The sequence below is a fragment of the Pristis pectinata genome, chromosome 9 (genome assembly GCF_009764475.1).
Source record: "Pristis pectinata isolate sPriPec2 chromosome 9, sPriPec2.1.pri, whole genome shotgun sequence".
NCBI lineage: Eukaryota > Metazoa > Chordata > Chondrichthyes > Rhinopristiformes > Pristidae > Pristis > Pristis pectinata.
Window position 1 is genome coordinate 82,474,742 of NC_067413.1, and position 21,246 is coordinate 82,495,987.

Here is a 21,246-nt window from a genome sequence, read left to right on the forward strand (position 1 = left end):
ACCTGGTCCTAGACTCTCCCACTACTGGAAACATCCTCTCCACATCCACCCTATCCAGGTCTTTCAATATTCGGTAGGTTTCAATGAGATCCTCCCTCATCCTTCTAAACTACAGCGAGTACAGGCCCAGAGCCATCAAACGCTCCTCATACTTTAACCCTTTCAGCCCCAGGATCATTCTCATAAACCTCCTCTGGACCCTCTCCAACACCAGCATATCCTTCCTTAGATATGGGGCCCAAAACTGCTCACAATACTCCAAATGTGGTCTGACCAATATCTTATAAAGGCTCAGCATTACATCCTTGCTTTTATATTCTAGTACTCTCAAAATGAATACTAACATTGCATTTGCCTTCGTTACTATCGACTCAACCTGCAAGTTAACCTTTAGAGAATCTTGCACTAGTACTCCCAAGTCCCTTTGCACCTTCAATTTCTGAATGTTCTCCCCATTTGGAAAATAGTCTATGCCTCTATTCCTTTTATCAAAGTGCATTATCATACACTTCCTTACGCTGTACTCCATCTGCCACTTCTTTGCCCATTCTCCCAACCTGTCCAAGTCCTTCTGCAGACTCCCTGCTTCTGCAACAATACCTGCCCCTCCACCTATCTTTGCATCATCCACCTTGTAATACAGGCAACATGACATTCAATTTGTAAATAGCAATGGACCAGATAATCTGAGTTTAAGTGATATTGGCCAGGACACTAGGAAGAACTCCTTCTTAAAAACAGAATCATGGGATGGGACTTTACAACTACCTGCAGGACTTCAGTTTAACATCTAATCTGAAAAACTGCATTTCTGACTGAACTAAGTTTTTGTGATCAAGTCTCTGGAAAAGGTCTTGAGCTCACAATTTAATGTACACAGGAGTACTACCATCTGAACCATACATTTAATGCACACACAAGACTTGCAAAGGAAATATGTAGTGCTAGCGATGCCTTTAAAGGTGCAAATAATATCCCACAAAGAAATGATTTTCCATTTGATTACACAACAGTACAAGAGTTGATACACAGAGTGCCCTCTTCTTAGGTGCTACTTGTACTGCTGTAGATATTTATTATTTTAAAATGAACAAACAAATAGAATAATATTGCAAAAAGATAAAACCCAGATATCTGAACAAATCATCTTGAAATTCTTCTGAGCAACTAAAAAAATGCAATTTTAACTATAGCAAACAGCTTTAAAAGAATGTATTAAGAAGTTCTTAATGGTTGGTGGTAACTTGTAGGCAGAATTTAGCCTGAACTTGTCAAATGCAAAATGGGATGAATTTCCCTATTTAGTGAGGCTTATACATGCCAAAAAACCCCAATGCAAAATCAGGTGCATTGAGAATCAGCTACACAAAGTTGTACAACAGATTTTATAATCTCCTTCCTGCAAAGCCAGACATTGTTGGCAGGAACTTATAAAGTGGGGATTTTGTATAAAAGCTCTAATCAAATATTTATGCACTGATGACTGGGTGTTTAGTCTCATCACATACGGAGTTCCAATTTATGTGCATCATGACAGCTAATAATTTTAATTATGCTCATGGCATATTATTTCTCTTCAGTCATGTTCATGATTCTCCTCCATAAGTGCTCTTCTACTCCCCACTTCCAACTGCATTATCCTCGTTACGTTGTAGACCAAGCTATCATGATGAAGCCAGCACCTCTATGAGGTGACTCCTCAGCCTCCTATCAAAAAGGAGACTGGTCAGTTCACTTTTCTGATATGATCTTTATAAATCTTTTCTGCACACTGTCTTGTGCCTCTGTGTCTTTTTCATAAAACAGTGACCAGAAGTGTACTCTAACTGTGGTCTAACCAAGTTTGAAAGAGATTAGTATAAGTTCCCTATATTTCAATTGTGCTTTTAAGAAAGTGGTGGTGAGCCAACTTCTTGAACCACTACAGTGTGAGGTTAAGGTTTTCCCTCAATGCTGATGGGCAGGCAGTTATATGGGCCCCTAAAATGATGAGGCAAAGGCCGGTGACTTGGAATGCACCTACGAAGAGTTCTGACAATTATTGACCTTGTCTGTCTAAGTGTCAGAAGTTATGGGTTTGTAAGGTACTGTCAAAGAAGCTTACCCAGTATTTGCAGTGTAATTTGCAATGGCATAAGATGGAGAAAGGAGTGAATATTTAAGGTGGCAGATGAGGTACTGATGAAGCAGGCTGCTTTGTGCTGGATGATGCTGAGCATCTTGAGTTTTGTTGGAGACAGTGTCATCTGGCTAGTGGAGAGTATTCCATCATATTTTGATGCATCTTGGGACTCTAGGAAATTAGGATGTAAATTGCCTGCTGCTTATTGTCACTGATCTCTGACCTGCTTCTTTAGCCACAGTAGCTTTGTGGCTGGTCTTGTTAATTTTCACTTCATGGGCATCCACTGATAGTGGGGGCATTGAAGGTGGTTTTGCCATTAAATACTAATAGAAAATGTGTTAAGTCTCTCTTATTGGAGATAGTCATTGCCTGACACTAGTATGACATAAATATTCTCCTCTTTGACACTTACGGACAACTTGTTCCTACTGGTTCTGTGTGTTATGAAATGACTAATGAGTCCTGTACAGAATCCACAGATATTGCCTCAGATGAGACAAGTGGACCTTGATTGGAAGAGTGGGCAAAGTGTTTGGATTGCAGAATACTCCTTCTACTGTATTTGGCCTCCATGTGGTCTCTCATACTGAGGCAGCATTGGTAGGACTTCTCTAGTACTTTGTGTTACTTTGTAAGTTGTCCATGTCCGTAAAGTGCACATGTTATCACTGCTTCTTTATAAAGCATGTGCTCAGGGATGGGTCTTTGAGCACATTTTTACTCAGGCATCCAATAGTTGACAAATTGGAGGCAGTGGTGAATTTTGTCATCAATGTCTGTCCTCACTCAGAGATGGCTCCAAAGATCTGGACAGTAAAGACACCTACGTTAGACTATTGTTTAGTGACTACAGCTCCGCCTTCAATACTATAATTCCAAGCAAACACGTCACCAAACTATGAGACCTGGGAGTCAACACCTCCCTCTGCAACTGGATCCTTGACATTCTGACCAACAGACTGCAATCAGTGAGCATAGGCAGCAACACCTCCAGCACATTATTGTCAACACTGGTGCCCCACAAGGCTGCATCCTCAACCCTCTACTCTACTTCCTAAACACTCATCACTGTGTGGCCAGATTGTGACAAGTTTGCAGATGATACCACCGTAGTGGGCTGTATCTCAAATAATGATGAGTCGGAGTACAGGAAGGAGATAGAGAGCTTACTGACATGGTGTCATGACAACAACCTTTCCCTCAATGTCAGAAAAACAAAAGAGCTGGTCATTGACTTCAGGAAAGGGGGCGGTGTACATGCACCTGTCTACTCAATGGTGCTGAGGTTGGGAGGGTTGAGAGCTTCAAGTTCCTTGGAGTGAACATCACCAATAGCTTGTCCTGGTCCAACCATGTAGATGCCATGGCCAAGAAAGCTCACCAGCGCCTCTACTTCCTCAGGAGGCTAAAGAAATTTGGCATGTCCCCTTTGACACTCACCAACTTTTATCGATTCACCATAGAAAGCACCCTATCTGGAGACATCACAGCTCGGTATGGCAACCGCTCTGCCCAGGACCGCAAAAAACTGCAGAGAGTTGTGGACACAGCCCAGCACATCACGGAAACCAGCCTCCCCTCCATGGACTCTGTCCATACCTCTCGCTGCCTTGGTGAAGCAACCAATATAATAAAAGACCCCACCCACCCAGGTCATTCTCTATTCTCCCTTCTTCCATCAGGCAGAAGATACAGGAGCCTGAGGGCACATACCGCCAGGCTCAAGGACAGCTTCTATCCCAATGTGATAAGACTACTGAATGGTTCCCTTATACGATGAGATGGGCTCTTGACCTCACAATCTACCTTGTTATGACCTTGCACCTTATTGTCTACCTGCAATGCACTTCCCTGTAGCTATGACTCTTTACTCTGTATTTTGTTATTGTTTTTACCCTGTACTACCTCAATGCACTGCGTAATGAATTGATCTGTATGAATGGTATGCAAGACAAGTTTTTCACTGTACCTCAGTACAAATGACAATAATAAACCAATACCAATACCAATATGTGAAGTGATCTGTGTCTTGTCCTGGATCTCCATTGTCAAAGAGCAAGAACAAATTATTAAAGGACTCTTGTCTTCCTGGTGTTCAGAATAAGCCTCTGCCACACACAGAGAATAGATTACAGGAAAATAAATGGGTGAATGGATTGATGGGATTACTTTGAAGAGCCAACATAGAGTCAAAGGGCTGAATGGCCTCTTTCAATGTTGCACGGAATATGAGCAATGAATTACAAAAAAAAACGAGACACTTTAGTGAAGGAGTCGAGAATGATTTGGAGGTTGGCCTCTAAGTATGTGCATACACGGGCATCATTTGTAACTTAGTTACAGGAGTGGGGGTGAATTTGTTTCTGGAGAAGAAGTGATAAAGTTTGAACAGCTTCCTGCTCATCCTGTTGATCAACTCCAATCCAAGTGGATTCTTGTTGAAGTTGAGCTAAAGTAGTGCATTTAGGAAGATTGAGAAAAGTGTTGGTGAAATAACTCGGCCTTGCTCGACCCCAGTCTGTGATGGAATTGGGATTATGGTGGATCATCGAGCAGATGGGAGGATGGTGACAATTTTTTGAGGACAGCCAAACTTGGAAAGGATCCTTTATTGTCCCTCTTGTTTGAAAAATTGAAGGCTTTTGTGAGGTCAAGGAAGGTCAGGTACAGCAGTTGATGCTACTTCCTACATTTTTATTAGATTTACTATGCAGTGAAGATCAATCTCCACTGTGTTCCTTGATAGTTGCAATTCACATTGCAACTCTAGGAGGAGCTCTTCGGCCGCAGGGAAGAAACGTCTGAGATTCCTGGAATATGTGCTATAGGAAGGATTCCTGCCAATAGACAGTAAACTGGAGGGTGCAAAAAAGACTTATGAGGATGTTACTGGGACTGGAGGGCTAGGGTTATAAGGAGAGGCTGGTTAGGCTAGGACTGGAGTGTAGGAGGCTGAGGGGTTACCTTATGGAGGTTTATAAAATCATGAGGGGCATAGATAAGGTGAATAGCCAAACTCTTTTCCCAGGGGTAGGGAAGTCCAAAACTAGAGGGCATAGTTTTAAGGGAAGGAGGAAGGATTTCAAAGGGACTTGAAGGGCAAATGTTTCCACACAGAGGCTGGAGAGTATATGGAAATGAGCTGCCAGAGGAAGTGGTAGAGGTGAGTATAATTAAAACATTTAAAAGGCATTTGGACAGTTACATGAATAGGAAAAGTTTAGAGAGATATGGGCCAAATGCAGGCAAATGGGACTAGCTCAGTTAGGCAACTTGTTTGGCATAGATGAGTTGCTCCAAAGGCCCTATTTCTGTGTGGTATAGCTCTATGACGCTCTCTAACACTAATACCTTTCCCTGTCATAGACACCAGGGGGACTCTTCTATATTTATTGCAATCAGGCTTGTCTCCTTTCTTGAAAATGTTTGTGATTACTTGATTACATGAAAATCAAAAATATGCAGATTTTGGAAATCTAAAATAAAAAGAGAAAATGCGAGAAATACTCGGCATGTCTCTTTCTCTTCCCGCAGATGCAGCCTGGCATGCTGAATACTTCCAGGCTTTTCTGTTTTTATTCATGATTACCGGGTCTCTGAGATCCTCTGTCCTCTCCCCCCTTCCCAGATGAGGGAGATAATTTGTGCAGAAATACTTCTTTGCCATGGTTTGATAATACAGCAGGGATTTCATCTGCTCCAGAGGTTTTGTTACTTTTCAGCTGTTGGATAGTCTTTTCAACCCTTCATCAAACTCAGTGACACCTATTTATTTTATGGGGCCATGAACTCTTGAGTCACAGATGGAGTCTTAGTTGAGAAGATATGCAAAGTGCTTCTTCTACCAGATGCCAACAGCCTCACTAAACTCAATGTGCTTGCCTCCATTCATGGCTCCTAGCAGCATGAGTACGTGGGTGGTTGGGCTGTTCATAACCTTGACAGATGTAAAGAATCCATGCATGTTCTGGATGTTGGTGGATCTCCTGAGTTCTTCCCATCCCCCCCCCCCCCCCCCATTTGTACTTAAGCTTTGTGTTGGATCTCAGTCTCCAGATGCCTTGAGACTTAGTTTTCCCTTTCTCACATCATAAATGAAAATTGTCATCCAGCCTGAATATTGTCCGGGTTAAGTTGCTTGTAAGCACTGACTGGTTCATTATCTGAGGAGTTGTGATTGGAAAAAAACACCATGCACTAGATATGTTACATCGCTCATAAAAGCATGTGGTTGTAAATTTATTTCAAGGACACCTTAAAAAATCGTTTTGGATAATAAACTTCATCTTACAAGCTGAGTGCATGAAATGCTAGATCAGCTAGATGCATTGCTTCATAATGATCATGAAGTTGGCTAAAAATTGCTGGTTGCAGAACCACCCCTCAGCTCCCCAGCTTCCATCTAACCAGCTATTTGGAGTCATTAGTATATTGGAAATTATTTATCCTACTTTATATAAAAGTGGAATTGTGAAACAGAAATCCTTACATGGACTTCAAGAAGTCCACTCATCTCAAAAACACGTGCTCTCAAAAGATATGTTTAGTATAAATTGCAAATAATAGAAATATAAATGTCTACCAAAAGATCTTTGTTAAAGAAGTGACATAGTTTTGAAAATGAATGGTTTTTTACGTTACAGTTTTTCATTGTTTTTTTTATAAATACTAGTGTTTTTCAATTACCATCTTATTAAACATTTAAGCACAGAAAATCAGCCCAGGAAAGTGTCATGCTAGCACACTTAGCAAAATGCCCGATTTGCAGTTTAGTTTATTAATCCTAGGCCAGGCCGTTGCTTGAGCTTGGTTTAATCTGTTTTCATCAATTCTCACCTCTTTGTTTGAAACAAATGAAAGAAGCATATTAATTTCAAAAATCTCCTTTCAAACATCTTCTCTTCAATTGCCAAATCCACTGCAGTGTAACATACACTACTCTGTGAATTTATTGTTTATTTGACATACAATTCAATGCTCTGTTACCAGAGAATGGATTCAGGCTCTTTCTGAAACTGGTTATGTAACTTCCATTGCAGTTTCAGGGCAGTATTCCAATCTGTATTTCAAAGTGGAACCAGTATCTAGTACATTGATTTAAGCAGGCTGAAAGAATTACTCTCCAGCAAAAATATGACTGATACCCAGATTTTGTGACATATATTTAGAGTTTGTCGACATTTAGACACAATTATTACCTAAGCTACAGAGAAATCTGCATCTTCCATCTTAGATATACAAACCCAAAATGCAGACGGATAAGGCCACTCAGATAAAGTTGCTTAATCTCTGTCTCTGTATCACACTCCTTAGTACTTGGAAAAAATTATGGAGAAAACAAAATGAACTCTTTATATATTGACTGTATGCAGCAACAGTATATAAAATGGCACATTTCTTCTGTGCTATAAACCTTTAAAAGTTACGTTACAGTGACTTAGAGATTTATTGTATCTGTGTCACTTTAACTTATTTAGGTTTATGCTACAACTGATAAATAACTCTGCCTCTGTCATTTTGTAATTTGATATCAAACTATTAACCCACTGCGTTCCTTACTCCAAAAATCTCCCCTTTTTTCAATTGATATTTTCTATCCTTCCACTTTCAGAACACGTACTCTAAAATGCCAGTGTTTTAAGAGTGCAGTTATAAATTAGCCACAGAGTTACATATCAATAAGTGAGTGTAGTCCCTTCTGAATATCCTTAGTTGGCTATGATAAATCTTGTCTGTTCTTAGTGTCTCCCCAACTGCAACTCCCTACTTTGTAAGGAATTATAGGAGGTATAAAAGGACAAATAAATGTGAATTACACTCAATGTCATAGTGCTCAAGCTGATTTACTAACTACAATTTTTTACACTGTATGTAGTGGAGTGATGATGAATAATAATTGCTATGGTGTGCTGGACTGATAAGCTAAATTTTCATTCCTGCCACCTGCTACAGGAATAGGCAGTCTCAATCTTATGCTCTTAGTGGAAGAAGGACATAGAGAGTCTAGTGGCATGGTGTTAAGACAACAAGCTTTCCCCCAATGTCAGCAAAACAAAGGAGTTGGTCATTAACTTCAGGAAGTGGGGTGGAATACACGCCCTCATCTGTATCAATGGTGCTGAGGTGGAGATAGTTGAGAGCTTCAAGTTCCTAGGTGTAAATATCACCAACAATTTGTCCTGGTCTAACCACCTGGATGCCACAGCCAAGAAAGCACACCAACGCCTCTACTTCCTCAGAAGGCTAAGAAATTCAGCATGTTCCTGTTGACTCTTACCATTTTTTATAGATGCACCACAGAAAGCGTGCTATCCAGATGCATCACAGCTTGGTATGGCAACTGCCCTGCCCAAGACTGCAAAAAATTACGGAGAATTGCAATTGCAGCACAGCCCAACATGCAAACCAGCCTCCCCCCCCCCCCCACCCTGCCCCCATTGACTCCGTCTGCACTTTCCGTTGCCTCGGGAAAGCGGCCAACATAACCAAGGACCCCTCCCACCCTGGTCAATCTCTCTTCTCCTCTCTCCCGTCAGACAGAAGATACAAAAGTGTGAGAGCACATACCACCAAACTCAATGACAGCTTCTATCCCGCTGTTATCAGATTCTTGAACGGACCTCTCATATACTAAAAGATGACCCCTTGAACTCTTGATCTCCCAATCTATCTCGTTGTGACCCTTGCACTTTATTTGTCTACCAGCACTGCATTTTCTCTGTAACAGCAGCACTATATTCTACATTCTGTTTTTCTTTTAACTACCTTGATGTAATTATGTATGGCATGATCTGTCTAGATGGCATGCAAAACAAAAGCTTTTCACTGCATCTCAATAATAAAGCAATTCAATCCAACAGAATGCTGATGAAACACAGACTCTTTCTCAAAAAGAGGGAAAACTTGTGGTTCCTCTTAATTACCTTTTAACTGGTTCAATGACCAAGACCTTGTTGTTTGAATTAATGGTGGGGTCCTGAAAGTCTTTTGGTCACAAGTTTAACACTTGAACAGCAAGTGTCAGCTATGGAACAGTAAGTATCACTCATGACTCAGCCAGTAGGTTATGGGTTGTGAGATTTTAAAAAAATCTAGGCTGACACTCCAATGTAGGATTGAGGGAATACTGTATTGACATTCATGTCATCTTTTAGATGAACCATTGAACCCTGTGCTCCTAAATGGAATTAAAGATCCCATGCCATTATTTTGAAGGAATGATCCTCAACATCCTGGTCAATATTTACATCCCAATCAACTTCATTGAGAAAATAATATTCTAGTCATTAACATACTGTGTTAATCCTTTTCCTAAAACTTGACTGTAGCAGTACTGAACGGATAATGTAGATTTGGAGATCATGTCTTTTGCATCAGGTGTTAAACTCTGCACTCTAAAGTGAATGAGAAAGATCCTATGCACCCTTTTGATGCAGAGAAGTAGAGTTATCCTTAACATCCTGCCCTATATTTATCTTCCCATTGTCATCACTCAGTTAAAAGTTTATCTGTAAATAAAAGAAAGTTTACCTATTGCTATTTGTAGGAGCTTGTTGTACATAGCACTGTAATAGTGTAAACATATCAAAGGTTCTTTATTAGTTGTACAATGCTTTGGGATGTCCTGAAAACCTTGTTGAAAACAAACACAATATTGGATCAGCATAACCAAAAGAAATTTGCATTCGAGTGAACCAAGCACAAATAAAGACACATTGTAACAACTGTGGAGAAAGAAATTTTAAAATTAGAGAGCCAGTTATTCATACAAAGAAGAAAGAAGGCCATCCAACTCCTTGACAGATCTCTGTTCAACGTGGTCAGCAAGGTATTCGCAAGGGTACTGCTAAAAAGACTCCAAGTTCTTCATGAAAGAGTCTATCAAAAAAATAGCTGTCAAATCACAGGGTTCCAAATTCACACAAAGGAATAAACATACTGTCATGAAATATTGTTTCAAACCACTAGAAGGTGCTATAGCATGGCATATATCCAAAGTACCACAAATACTGTAAGTAATGCATGATTAGGCCCTACTTACATTCGCAGAACAACCTTGCAAACAAAAATGCTGCTGAATTGCATACAGGACAAATGATATTGTGGAAAAGTATTATTGATCTTTACTTAATGGTACAAATTTGCAAAAACCGGTACGCACATTTATCTCTGGGAGAAGTCAACTTAAATGACATAAACACTTCTTACACTTTTAATAAACAGTTTACATCTACTAATTATGAGGTTGCTCTGTGACTCCAATTGAGAATCAGCTGCTGTCCTTCCTTCACTTCTGTCATCATTCTGCAGTGATTACTGGAAAATGAGTAGTTGGCACTCAGTACTCTTGACTTGTATGAGTGGAGGTGGAGTGAGGGAGCTTTGCTCCCTCTCACACCTGGGTTTGTGGTGGCCTAGCCCCAGTATTTGGTCTGATCTGGCCTGTGAGCAGGTCCCACCAGCCCATACGTGCTTCTCACCTTCAAAGGTTTGTATACTCACACCACCAGTTCTTTGTACTTGCAACCTTTAAAATTCCACCATGTAGCTTGCATTGTCTCCCTTCATTCTATTTTAATAAAATGTATCACATCAAATGTACTTCATTAAGTTCCATCCATTATGTCTCCATCATTCTATTAAGCTGTGCATGTTATCTTGACGCCTATTATTGTATATATCACTGTTTATGATCCTTCAAGATTACGTATCATTTGGAGATTTCAAAATTATGCTCTGCATCCTCAAGTCCAAGGAACACTGAATTGGACCTGAACGCTGGAGAACACCACTGTATACGATTATCCAGTTTAAAAAACATTTGCTGTGCTTTCCATTTTTTTTATTCTTAAGCTAATTGTGTATCCATGGTGCATTGCCTCAGCTATCTCATTATTAATTTTACTAACAAGTTTATTACATGGTACTCAAATAACTTTTTAAAATCCATTTGTAGACATTAACTGTACTGATGTCTCTGTTGGTCAAGTATGATTTTCCCTTAACAAACCTTGCTAGCTCTCCTTTATTTGTTCGTGTTTGTCAAAATCACTGTTATTTTCTCCTGGATTATTTTTCTTAAAGCTTCCTCATCAGTGTTCAATTGACTGGCCAAAAATTTCCCAGGGTTATCCTTCTCACCCTTTTAAGCAAGGATATAACACATTGTCTCCCTGGAGTTCTCTGGTACCATTTCTGTACCTAAAGAGGACATAATAATTACATATAACCATTTCTATTCTTACTTCCCATAATTACTTGGAAAGAACTCAATCTGGATTAGATGATTTAGCCACTTTAAGTACCACATTTCAAATTCCTCACTTACGTATATTTAACTCTTCCAATATTCTAAAAATCTCCTTGTTTACTGTTGCTTTGGCAAAGTCCTTGTAATCACCATGTAAAATATTCATTTATTAACAGCCATGTCTTCTGTATCTATCAATAAGCTTCTAATCTGTCCCTCTGCCAACCATTTTACTGGTAATAAGCTTAAAGAAGATCTTTGCATTCTCTTTTTATGTTAGTTACATTACTTACAACAGGCACCTCAAGGCACTAGAAAGAGTGCCATTACAGTGTCTCCACAAAATCCTCCCAATCCACTGGAAAGATAGGTGAACCAATGTCTGTGTCCTCACCCAGGCTCACATCCTCACTATTGAAGCCCTAAATACATTCACTGGGCTCCACTGAGCAGGCTACATCGTTTGCATGCCTGAGATCAGATTTCTTAAACAGACACTCTATTCTGAGATTTGTCATGGAAAGACATTACCAGGTGGACAAAGGTAAAGATTCAAGGATCTTCTCAAAGCCTCATTGAAAATAATGCAGCAACCTCACTGGCCAATGACTGCTCCAAATGGAGAGGGAGCATTTGGGATGGTTTTGAGAACTGGAAGCCCATGCATTGGCAGTACACGGAAGCCCAGCATAAATGATGGAAGGAGTGTGCCATCTCACAAATCATTCACCTGCCTACCTCAATGTGGGAGTCTGTGGTTCCCATACTGGCCTCATCAATCATTTCAGAACCCACAAAACTGGAGTGGACGCAGTCATGCTCAATCCCGGGGCACTGCCTAAGAAGCAAGAAGAAATGCCAATCAATTCTGTTTTCTGATTTGCTTTTTCACATCTATTTTGTAATTTTCTATTCAATTTGATTCCACCTTGCCTTATTATACAGCCTTCAGTATAAAGAAACATTCCAAGATGATTTACAAATAACATGAGGATGCTGAACTGAGAAGAAGCAATAAGAAGAGGTAACAGAAGGCTTCATCAGAGTGATGCACCTAAGGTATTTTAAAAGGTGTAGCAGTGAAGGCATTTAGGTAGGTTGTTCCAAAGGACTAAATGGTAATGGAAGGGTCTTTGCAATTAGTGACGGACTCAGAAATAGGGTAGGATAACAATGTTAAGATGAGTAAGCCATGAGCAGGGATTCTCTTTATTGCACAAAGATTTGAAACTCTCTTTGTTGAAGAATGAAGCACTCATTTAGGCAGTATAGTGGGGCTGATGAGTATGAACGTGCAAAGCATGATATTTCTGGCATAAGTTTGAATGTTAAGGATTATGAAGTGTGGAGATGGAGAATTTATCAACCATCTTCGTTTTTGTCTGTATCAGACGGTGTGTGGATCCAAAGTACATGGGCACCAAATGTCACTGCGTACGGAGGTTCTATCTGTCCCTGGTGTGGCAGAAGGTAGGCCTGCCCCATTACCGTGCATGTCCCAGTCTTCTGGATGTTGTCACACTGCCTGTTCTTTGTGGAAGAATACTTCCAAATAAACACCTTTGACCACAAGTCCATCAGGCAATGGTCAGCATGGAATATCCTTCAGAATCTGTGGGACAGGGTCACTATGGATACGGTGGGGTGGTTCCCTGAGCAGACAGTCCAAACCATCTGGCAGAACGCCTCATCACCAGATCTGACCAACAAGCACCAAGACCTTGCTTGGTTGGCGGTGAAAGGGTCCCTCACAGTCAGATCCTTCCTGTACAGATGGCATATCATCCCCAACGCACGCTGCCCTCGGGATGCCTGCGGTGGGGAAGAGATGGTCACCCACCTCTTTGTAGACTGTGGGTTTGCAGAGAGGCTGTGGAGACAGATGCAAGAGTCCGTGTCCCGGTTCATCCCCAGCAGCTGAGTAACAGAGGACTCTCTGATCTACGGGCTGTTCCTGGGGGCACACACTGAGACAGACATCAAGTGCTGCCGGAAGGTCACCAACTTGGTGAAGGATGCCCTTTGGTCTGCTCGAAACTTGTTGGTCTTCCAGCACTGCGAGATATCCGTAGGGGAATGCTGCCGACTGGCACAGTCCAGACCGCAGGAGTACGTGCTGAGGGCTGCACTGAAGCTCGGTGCAGCCAATGCTAAGGCTCTGTGGGGAAGGACCACAGTATAGGCTCCTTCCGCTACCGCACATGGAGGGGTGGAGCTGGGTGGGGAAGCCCCTCGTACAATGAAAAGGGCATATCACCTCAGGGGCCACATGAGTGGCAATGGTGCTATGTTTGTTTATGTTTTTTTTAAGTTTACACTACTGAATGTAACGACGATGAATGTAAAAGTTTTTTGCACTGTTTCTTCCCTTGTATATATTTTTTATTATGAATAAAGTTAATTTTTAAAATAAAAAAGGTGGAGAATTTATCAACATAGTTAAATCTGGAAGTAATTAAGGAAGATAGAAGGGAAAAGATAGCTGCTGAGATGGGAAATGTTAAATTTGAACAGCTGACTTCATGACAGAAATGTAAAGAAAGTTTAAAGTACGGCCCACTGATAATACTGTAAAGTTCAATTCAGACATGGTGATCTGGTGGATGGGAGTGCTGTAATTATTGGCAGGGTTTGCAGTGGGAACATAAGATGGATTCAATTTTCCACATTTCAGTTGTAAGTATATTGTAATTTATCCAAGCCCTGATCTCTTTTGTCTGGCAGGATTTAAAAGGTGGACAAAGATTGATAAATAAGTGTAAGTGTTTGCAGAAAACAATAATGGCAATAAAGGCACCAAATCCTTGTGAAAATTATTGATAATGTTACGAGGGATAGAGAAGCCTGACTGGTTGAAATGTCTATCAGTGAAAATCCTGGAAACTGTTCCATCCCTTGCCCCAAACAACAAAACAGAACATGGAACTATTCTTCTTCAAAGAGACAATTGGGGATAATAATTTTACTGTTATTATAATTTCAATATTAAAGATATTTTACCACTTCAATGGTTAATATATTACTTCAATAGAGCAAGGTACAGGATTTCAGGTTCTACCATTTGTATATATGTTGCTATTTGTAATAATTGTTCAGTCCATTCATTATTTTCAGCTGCTTTATTTAATTCTTTTCAGGAAAATAATAATAATTATGTAATTTTGTTGAAAACAAATCTGTTTTCTACTTGTCGTGATAAATAGAATAAATTGATATAGAATTGCTTTTAACAACAATAACCGTGCTTTCGGTCTCCTGAATAAAGATTATGTTTTGGCATTAAGCAGATTTGCATATCAAAGGGACCTTCCGAATTCCAATTGTACTAATTGGCTTCTTCTAGAAAGAGACCAAATTACGTAGGAAATTTAGGCGTGAATGTAATCCACAATAAAATGTATATTTACCTGTAACCTTATATACTTAAAAAATATGAACTGTTAATAAAATATGAATCATGTAATCTCTTCTGTAAGTTCATACAACAGAAAGGAAAACTGCTTCCGAAAAATTAATAACATTTCCATCTCTAGAGTGGAATTTAACATAACAAAATCAAATACAACTGTAAATTGTACTGATGATCAGGCAGTGAGTGTGACTGTAGTTTTGTTCCACCATTTAAAAAAAATAAACGCGGTCATCTAAAAATAACGGGAGAGAAATGGTACCATCCAGCAGCAAGTCACTCACCAATTAAATAGAACAGGTGAATTGCTGCAAAACTAATTTTTATGTTCTGATTCTCTGTGGTATTCACGGCCAAGCCCACTGCGTGTGTGTAAAAATATACCCGTGTTTAGCAGGAGCGGATGCGGTTTGCTTGCCCGCCCGGAGGGGTGTCCGACCCGGGCGACAGGGCCGTGAGGAGATAACTCCAGCCCTGGTGCAGGTTATTCAGTGCTCGCACGGACGGTAACGGCTGAGCTGTTGTTCGACGGGCGGGCTGTGGCCAGGTAAGGCGCCTTGTGTGGAGGAGGGGGACGAGCGGCTGTCCCTCCGCGGCGAGTCCGAGGACTATCGGGCCTACTAGTAAATAGGAGGTTGGCTCTGCAGAGGGCGAGTGCATCCACCAGACTCATTGAAATGTACTTTTAATTTTATTTCATTTGCAGTAAATTTCGCCTGTTGGTAACTTTTGAAAACAAATGTCATATTTTGCAAGCTGGGCGGATCTGTCAGTGTTGTTGAGTATTATTTATCCGTCAGAGCAAAGCCTTGCAGAGTAAGAGGGTTCATTCTGAGACCTTCGTGTCATGTAGTCCTGCAGTACGTTATTGCATAGACTCTGTGTTCAGGCAGAAATTGGCTGGATGTTCACAATATGTTTAATGCTGTTTATGTACTCCAGCTGATCTGGAAGGAGGTGGGACCAGTTGCGAAGACGTTCTTCTCGACGTTGCGGCATGATGCATTTTTTCAACTTTTGCTGATAACTTAAGTTTAAAAAAATGGTGTTTGGGAAAAGTAAGTCCGGACACATGAAGGTGCATTGACAGGTCAGATTTTGGCAAAGTCGCTCAATCTATTTTCATTAAATTCCTCCCTCCCAAAATATGCTCATTGGTTGGATGACACTCAATTAATGAGCTTCACAACCCATCAAAAGCAAGGGTGGTCACTGGGTTTGGTCTATAGTCAATTTAATCATCAATGTAGGCTGTGGTAGGATTATTGGCTCAGGAAATGACTAATCAGAACAATAATGTGTAATGTTTCAAATAGTTTTTCTATTTTTGTAGATGTTTCTTAAAATGTGCACTTTTTTGTACTTTGCTCTTGAGTGGAGGGGATTTTTGGGGGAAATTTGCTGTCTGTGAATTTGTGGCAATTTTTTTGGCTTGTATTCCAAAGCATGAGAAACTGATTCTTTTAGCTGACATCAATTGAAGTATAATAATACAATCCTCTGGTATGATATGATTGGCAAAGAGGAAGTAGGGAAGGATGACTCCAATTTTGTGAACTCCTCATAACAAAATGCTTGGAGAACCAGTCTTAGAGTCATAACATTAAAGAGCCCAATTTGTCCATGCTGACCAAATTGCCTATCTGAGTTAGTCCCATTTGGCCTGTAGCCCTCTAAACCTTTCCTGCCCATGTGTCTAAATGTATGTCTAAACATTGTAGTTGTGATTTATTCCTCTGGCAGCTTGCTCCTTGTATGCTTGCCCCACCCCCACCCCCACTCCACCCCACCCCACTCTTTCCACCACCCTTCTTCTCCCCCCACCGTGTGGAAAAAGTTGTCCCCTCAGGTCCACTTTGCATTTTTCCCCTCTCATTGTAAACCTATGCCCTCTCATTTTTGACTCCACTACCCTGGGGAAAAAGACTGACCATTCACCTTATCGATGCCCCTCATTAATTAGGGCAAAGCCTGCAGAGCAAGATAAGGGCTGGCAGTTTGCAAGTAAATTTGGAGACCTTTGTGTAATGTAGTCCTGCAGTATGTTACTGCACCAAGTCTAAAGTTAGACAGAAATTCACAATGTAGGTTTAAAAGATGTTTATGTACCTCTATAAAGTCATCACTTAGCCTCCTACACTCCAGGGGGGAAAAGTCCCAGCCTATCCAGTTTCTCCCTATAACTCAAGCCTTCTAGTCCTGTTAACATCCTCATGAATTATTTCTGCACCTTTTCCAGCTTAATGACATCCTTCCTATAATTAGACAACCAGAACTGCACACAATATTCCAAGTGTGGTCTCACCAATGTCTTGTACAGCTGTAACATGACATCCCAACTCTTGTACTTAGTGCCCTGACTGATAAAGGAATGCATGCCAGATGCCTTCTTCACCATTCTGTCTACCTGTGTTGTGACTTTCAGGGAATTATGTACTTGTACCCCAGGTCTCTCTATTCTACAACATTCTTCAAGGCTCTACCATTTGGATTGTAAGTGCTGCCCTGGTTCAACTTCCCAAAATACAACACTTTGCACTTGTCTAAGTTAAATACTATTTGCCATTCTGTGGCCCACTTTCCCAGTTGATCTAGATTCTGTCATAATCTTGGATAACCTTCTTCACTGTCTACTATAGCACCAATTTTGGTGTCATCCTCAAATCCAAATCATTAATATAGATGACAAACAATAGTGATCCCAGCACTGATCCCTGTGGCACACCACTGGTCATGGGCTTGCAGTCTGAAAAACAACCCTCCACTGCTTGTGGCCTAATCCACTTAGTTATCTCTAGAGACCTGGCCCTAAAACAACAATGACAACAGAAATGTTGCTTCAAAAAAATCAATGGTGAAGGTCTCAAAATCTCTCAAATAGCCCTTTTTAGACTGCCTCATAACCCACCTGACAACCCCCATACAACAGGAGCAGTAAGGGTCTAGGCTGCCATGAAGAAACATCTTTGAAGACACCAAGATAAAATCTGTTTCCCATGTTAGGGGTGTCTAAGACTAGGGGGCATAGGTTTAAGGTCAGAAGGAGTAAGTTTAAAGGGGATCTGAGGGGTAAATTTTTTTTACAGAGTTGTTAGTGTCTGAAATTAGCTGCCAGAGGAGGTGGTGAAGGTAGGAACAGTAACAACACTTAAGAGGCATCTGGATAGGTACTTGAACGTGCAAGGTATTGAGGCAGATGGAATTAATGCAGGCAAATGGGGTTAGTATAGATGGGCAAGGTGGTCAGCATAGATGTGGTGGGCTGAAGGGCCTGTTTCTGTGCTGTACAACTCTATTACTTTGACCATTTGCAGCCTAAAAACTCAAGGGCCCACCTCAGTGAGAGCCAAGAATGGATGTGAACTTATCAAGAACACTGAGCAGTAAGTGCCCACTGGATGCAATACATCAAAGAATTCCTTGATCCTCTGTCCTTTGATTGATCCCATAACAGGCTATCTGGTGTTAGCCAGAAAGGAATTAAAATCTGCAAAACAGCTAACTGTAATGAGCCAAGGACAGTGGAAGCAGACAAACCAAACGTCTTTGTTCTTGCCATGTGGTGAAAGGAATGGAGATTGCCCTTTTGTGAGACTGTTTTTGTGGCCACCATTTTGTGAATGGTTTTGTGAACTGGTTCTTGCTCAGGAATGGCTTGATCAGAGCAACTGAAAGTGGACACAATGAGGTCCCTACTGATGATCTGCTAAACCTGAGATCATTTCCAAATAAGTTGTTTATTTGGTTAGGTAGAAATGGCAGGCTTGTGGAAAGAACAGCCTGTGACCTGAAGTAACCTGAGCCCAGTGTTTGGCTGACCTGTGTGCACTGGTCTGACTTGGAGGAGGAGGGGGGGGAGGGGGAGGACGAGGAGGACGACGACAGAAAGTGACACGAGGCACAAGTCTGGTGGAAGAGCAAGAAAGTAATGCTGCTCGTAGCCGTGGGCCAGATCCAATGAGAAGCTGACACAGGCTAGCCAGATGAGTCAGAGCCAATGAAATTGAAACTCAACAGTTCAATCGGATAAGAGGATGAGAATGGAGATTTTCGGGTGTAGAAGTTGTGAAAACTCTGGAGACCAACCATCGCAGAAGTGGATGACCCCATGTCGGAAATGTGGAGATTATATCGGGATCAAGAGGAATGCCTGGTTAATGTAAGCTCCTATTCCTGGGTATTACCTTTTCTATTCTTTTGACTATTCAGGTAGGGGCAGTGAAACCTAGTGGGTGTGCACACAGGTATTTAGTCTTGTATGAATTGCATGCTTGTTGTTAACTGAACCAATAAAAGTATTTGTTAGTTAATACATATTCTATCTGTGCCTAACCAATCAATTATTCTTGTTAAGGGTGAATAACTGCAACACTGGTCTAGCTTCAGTGCCAATTCTGACTGATAAGACATTGTAAGGGTTAGATGTCAATTGATAAACAAAGTCCATATTCTAAATTGCCTTATGACATAGAAGGAGTCTATGCCATTTCTCAGAGTATTTCCATTTCCCCACTAATTTCCCTATTAAAATATTCTTCCAACATTTCTATCAACTTGTTTCCCAACCCCAGCTCCTCTAAACACTCACCTAAACATTAGGAGCAATTGTCAGTGGGCACTCAACCCACCAACCAGCACATCTTTGGGATGTGGGAGGAAAAGGAGTTCCTGGAGGAAACTTGCACAATTCCAGGGAGGAATTGTCATCTCCAGAGTCTTCCTCAACCACATTCATCCCAGTCACCACAATTGTGGTGTGGGTTCTTTCATCTAGAGGCACAACATATAAGGTCCTCTGTGTCATAACTCCAAGAAAAATGCATGAAGCAACATCAACTGTTGTGTATGACTTCACTGTTGAATGTGGATTACAAGATCCTGTCCAAGACCATCGCCAACAGGGTTAAGTCTGCTCAGGGACAGGTGATCCTCCTGGACCAAACCTGTGCTGTACCTGGCAGGAAGATCTTTGACAGCCTTGCGCTGCTCAGGGATACCGTTGCCTATGTGCAGGACAGAGGTGGACACCTGCCTGGTCAGCTTTGACCAGGAGAAGGACTTTGACAAAATATCACACATGTACATGTTGGACGTGCTCTCCAAAATGGGCTTTGGGGAGGGAATCAGGAATTGGATCCAACTGCTGTACACAGACATCCGTAGTGCAGTCCAAATCAATGGGTGGGAAACAGACAGCTTCCCCATCAAGTCTAGAGTCAGGCAGGGCTGCTCTCTCTCCCCTGTCTTGTTTGCGTGCTGTATAGAACCTTTTGCCGAATCCATCAGGAAGGACGAGAGCATCAGAGGGGTGACTTTGCCAAGCAGTGAGAGCACCCAGGTGAAAACCTCCCTGTACATGGACGACGTCACCGTCTTCTGCTCGGACCCAAGGTCAGTTTGCAGATTGATCAACATCTGCGACCAGTTTGAGTTGGCATCAGGGGCCAGAGTTAACCACGCGAAGAGCGAGGCCATGCTCTTCGGCAACGGGCCTGACAGATCCAACGTCCCCTTCGTCATCAGGCCTGACTATCTGAAGGTGCTGGGGATCTAGTTTGGCGGGGCCGAGGCATGCAACAAAAATTGGCGGGAGCAGATTGGGAAGGTGAAGCAGAAACTGGGACTGTGGGAACGGCGCTCCCTATTGATAACTGGGAAGAACTTGGTCATCAGGTGTGAGGTGCTCTCAGGGCTGCTGTACTTGGCGCAGGTGTGGCCTGTTTCTCGCTCCTCCAGCTTGGAAATCACCTGTGCCGTCTTCCGGTTCATCTGGGGATCCAAGATGGAGCAGGTCTGACAGGTCACCATGCACAAGTCCCTGGACAATGGGGGGTAAAGGTGTCCCCAATGTCGTCCTCATCCTAATGACCACCTTTGTCTGTGGCTGCATCAGGCTGTGCGTGGAACCAAAGTACATGGGCACCAAGTGTCACTATGTACTGAAGTTCTACCTGTCCCTGCTGTTGTGAAGGATGGGCCTGGCCCCACTGCTGCGCAATGCCCCAGTCAGCTGGCATTGCCGCACTACCTGTCCTTCATGGAAAAGTTCTTCCAGACCCACACCTTTGACCACAAGTCCATCAGGCAGTGGTCAGTACAGAACATCCTGCAGACACTGCAGGAGAAGGACTAGATGGATACTGTGAGGTGGTTCCCTGAGAAGACTGTCTAGACCATCTGGCAGAATGCCTCATCGCCAGAACTCACCAACAAGCACAAAGACCTCGCTTGGCTGGCAGCGAGAGGGGCCCTCCCAGTCAGATCCTTCCTGCATGGTCGGAACATCACTCCCAGCGCGCTCCTCCCGGGAGGACTGCGCTGGGGACAAGACGGTTGCCCACCTCTTTGCAGGCTGTGGGTTTGTGAGGAGGGTGTGGCGAAAGATGCAAGGGTCCTTGTCAAGTTCATCCCCAGCAGCTGCATAACAGAAGATTCTCTGATCTATGGACTGTTCCCAGGGAC

At 41.9% G+C, this 21,246-nt stretch overlaps 1 protein-coding gene across 2 annotated transcripts in view; it reads left to right on the top strand.

Moving 5' to 3' along the window:
- The first annotated feature begins 15,192 nt into the window (after positions 1 to 15,192).
- LOC127574066 (ATP-binding cassette sub-family C member 9-like) overlaps positions 15,193 to 21,246 on the top strand; it is a 132,254-nt gene continuing 126,200 nt past the window's right edge. For both annotated transcript variants that reach the window (XR_007956859.1, XM_052022697.1), the window contains exon 1: positions 15,193 to 15,331. The gene's annotated coding sequence lies outside the window, so the exon portion shown is untranslated. The remainder of the gene's footprint in view (positions 15,332 to 21,246) is intronic.